This window comes from Egretta garzetta, unplaced genomic scaffold (genome assembly GCF_000687185.1).
Source record: "Egretta garzetta isolate BGI_Z169 unplaced genomic scaffold, ASM68718v1 scaffold53, whole genome shotgun sequence".
Lineage (NCBI taxonomy): Eukaryota > Metazoa > Chordata > Aves > Pelecaniformes > Ardeidae > Egretta > Egretta garzetta.
In genome coordinates, this window is record NW_009259312.1 from 3,691,578 (window position 1) to 3,695,804 (window position 4,227).

Below are 4,227 nucleotides of genomic sequence, written 5' to 3' on the forward strand. Positions count from 1 at the left end.
CTGTGGGCTGGGGGAACCGCCTCGTAACTTCTAATGGGAGCTGCGGCGCAGGGCCGGGAGAGCTCTCGTCACGCAGCTGGCTTCAGGTCTGTAAAAACACCGCAAGCCAGGATTTTTGCAAATACATGTTACAAAAACGGAGCTCGGGAAACGCACCGAGATAGCTTGCGTGCGTTGGGTGTGTTTAGTGCGTACGTGACACGAAAACATTCCTCATGAACTGGATTTTAATCCGTTAGAAGAACGTTGATGGTTCAGAAGAGTTAAAAACCATTGTTACTTTTCAAAGCTTGAGCTCACAATTCAGATTCCAGCATCACCGTTTGAAAACAGCAAGAGCTTTTCTTTTTTTAAAAAAGCAGATTCTGTAATGGGGAATAAAGCTCTGCTCTTTCCCCAAACCCTGCAGTGCTTTGCATCGCTGTTCCCCCAAAAACACTGCAAAACTGTCACTGTGGCTGAAGAGACTCCATTTAAGGGTGAGAGCTAACGGGTTTTATGTAAAAATTATTGTGAATAAACTGTCTGTAATTACATGTTAACCTTTCTTGGACATTTTTAACATGGTCTAATGTAACATCTGTGAAGTAATTTTTTACAAAATAAGATACAGTATTGAACCCTAAACCTGCAGGTACACATTCCTTTAATTGGTTATATCGCATTATTTATTCTATTACAGCTTTCAACAGAAATTCAGAGTATCAGTGATACATTGTATTGTGTTTGAAACTTGATTGCAGGTGGTACATCCTCTTGATTACAGACTGTCGTGGTTTAACCCAGCTGGCAACTAAGCACCACGCAGCCGCTTGCTCACTCCCCCCTCCCTCAGTGGGATGGGGGAGAGAATCAAGAAGGAAAAAAAAAAGGTTAGAGCCGTGGGCTGAGATAAAGACAGTTTAATAAGGGAAAGTAATAATAATAGTAATAATGAGAATGGTAACAGAATACACAGAATATACAAAATGAACGATGGACAACGCAATTGCTCACCATCCGGTGACCGATGCCCAGCCTGTCCCAAGCCACGATCACTCCGAGCCACCGACCAACCCACCAACTCCCCCGAGCATGACGTTCTATGGTATGGAATAGCTCTTTGGTCAGTTTGGGTTAGCTGTCCTGACTGTGCCCCCTCCCAGCTTGTTATGCACCTGGCCGAGCAGCAGAAGCTCAAAAAGTCCTTGAGTAGTCTGAGCACTACTTGGCAACAGCTGAAAACATCAGTGTGTTATCAACATTCTTCTAGTACTGAATCCAAAACACAGCACTATGCTAGCTACTATGAAGAAAATTAACTCTATCCCAGCCGAAACCAGGACACTGACATAAACACAACAAGCAACTATATGGGTGTTGTCTTCTGATTACCATCCCTGTGCCCATTTTATTACGTTATTCATCTCCGTAAGTCTCTCCAAGCTGTTCTTAGTTTCTTTCAGTTGCTAATCAGGATATCTGAGTTAAGAAATACTTCATTTGGTCAGGCAGCACATGTTTTTAGTCTTTCCAGAAATTCCTCTTGTCTGTCAAGAAGTCTTTATTTCATCTGCCTTCTCAGGCTTCTACAGAAACTGTACATGCTTCCTCCTCTATTGAAGTGTAAATCATTTCACAAATAGGATGAAACTGAAGAAAATTGAGAATTTGAAATTTTTTTAAAAAAAAGATGAGGCCTAAGTGCACTTGTGCCTGTGTCAGTGCTAGCACTGCTGTGGTTTCTCTGCTGCATGCTGTATTCTCCACATTTAACAGAAACATGCAGCTTGCAAGCACTTTGTGTAAAAGTGTTGTTCTACTTTGAAAATAGCTCTGATCAGAAAGTCTGTAGAATTTCAGCAGATCCATATAACTGCTGGCTGAGAGAGGGAATAGTGTTGTTTTAATTATTTTTCACAGCTGGTCCCTGTGGAAGCTGTATACTGTACAGAATGCTGTTGTTCTTGATCTGTATGTGCAACACCTACTACAAAGGGATCCGTTACAGCCCCTAAACTCTGCAGTAACACAAGCAATAAAGAAACAGATTCTCTGCCTCCAGTACTTTAAATTAGACACAAACTACATTTCAGGCATATCATATGCAGCGTGCTAAAAGATAAACTCAGTTTAAAAGTGCCTGATATATTTATGATGGGTTATTTTTTAAAGTTTAATGAAATAAATACATTTAAAACAGACGTGTGAATGATAAGAGGCACAGAACTGCAAGCCTAAGGAATAACATGAGAACGTATTGCACGAGAGTGTAATGGGTGTATTTAGAAGATAAGCCTCAGAGACGCATAAACAGAAAACAAGAAGCTAGCAAAAGGAACAAGGATTTATGTAGGCACAGAGCTATGCAAGGTCTGAATGTGAACATGGGAAATTTTGCCTTTGTGATGAGGATGAAAAGACACTCATGGAGAAATACAAAAGAATAAAGCCATCAAGTCATTGCAGGACCAAAATGTTAGATCCCATGTTTATTCAAGGAAACTGAACCACTTCTCTTGTGAAGTACATTGGTAAGACTGGAACAGGCTGAAGATAAAGGGAGCTATTACATGCAATGTAACAATATATGTGACAGAAACAATTTGAAAAACTAATTGAGCATAGCCTAGTAATAAGTAAAAGCTATCAAATCTATGAGAAACATGTACTTTTCCTTGCTATGTTTCTTGCTAGAAGATAATCAATATACAGGTCATTGCTTGTGAGTTCTCAGTGTAGGAAAAGTCATTTCAGGTCAATATAGCAACTTTGTTTCTTTTCATTATAACATAGGGATGTTTGTACCTTCATATGCTAATGCAAACAACACGATGGCAGTGTCATAACTATAAATTGCAAAACTCCAACTTCTCTTGCTCGGATTTTGTAATTCAACGATGGAACAACCTAACACAGACAAATTATTGTAAATTGAAAATTGGGATTACATAATTGAATTTGGTTTTAAAGTGGACAGGTTACTCAGTTGTAGAAAAGAGACAAATGTTCAGTGTTGCACCTTCTTGCAAAATACTGTTTCTGCAAATGCTTAGAGCATCACTGAGAGCAGTTTCATTAAAAATACTGTCTTCCTTCTCTCTTGGCCAAAGCTACAAACTTCTTTTTAAGGAACCTGTATGTTTTGGGTTTTTTTAAATGTTGACTTCATACCATGCCAATGCAGTGCAATACCAATTTTTACTGTTTCAAATTTTGTGGATTTTTGTAACAAATGCCTGTGGTCTTGGGTCTTGGGACAGCAGCAAAGTGCCACGTAGCCCTAATAAAGAAGTAGTATTCTATAATGTTCACATTTTAGGTAGCCACCACAATAATTAATGACACAAGAGCAGATTTTCAAAGGTGTTAAAGATGCTGTTGGGACCATAAAAAGATTTTTCAAAAGTAGGCCAGATGCCTGGCTCCCCTGGTGTCAGTGGGTCTCTCAGAACTACCCGGTTTCTGTATGTTTATCTTGCAGGCACTCGGCTGCAACTTTAAACCTGCAAATACACTTGAATATCTGAATCCTAGAATATACACACTTAAAATATTATTAAAGTGTGATACAGCTTTTAAAGGATGAGCGTTTTAAGTGGTTTTGTGGTTTCTAAAGCTTCACAAAGTGAATCTCACTGAAAGGAATTTTAGAAAACCTGTGTTTCAGATCCACCATTGAACCGTGACTCAGTAAAAGACTATTTAGTTATTGTAAGGGTTGGGCTATTAATTAAATAGGTTATTAAAAAATAATCATGGAATAATTAGGCCTGGGACTAAAGTACAGTCAATTATTGTCAAACAATTTCACCAAGTCAGCATTACTACATTTTATAAATTTCTATACATTTCATTCATACTAATTGAATGGTATAGTGAAATTGCAGCACATGATACAACTTTTACAGTAAATGAAATGCATTAGCTGTGGGCGCTGATATGCTGCAATTCTTTTGTGTGGTAGATACTTTGTAAGTTATTTACAATTCATTTCGAGCCTATTCTTGTGAACATTTATGCTGATGAGTAATTTTACCTGCCAAGACTTGCACAGACTACACATGAATAAAGTTTTCCTCTTATATAAAGGTTGGCAATGTCATGACCTAATATATTACATTTTTTCCCATGTAAATATATTGATTTGTAGCTCAGAATTATTTATACATTTCAACAATTGCAATTCTCTATTTGAAATTATTATTTTCAGTTTTTTAATAAAAACAATTAAGAATATTAAATAAA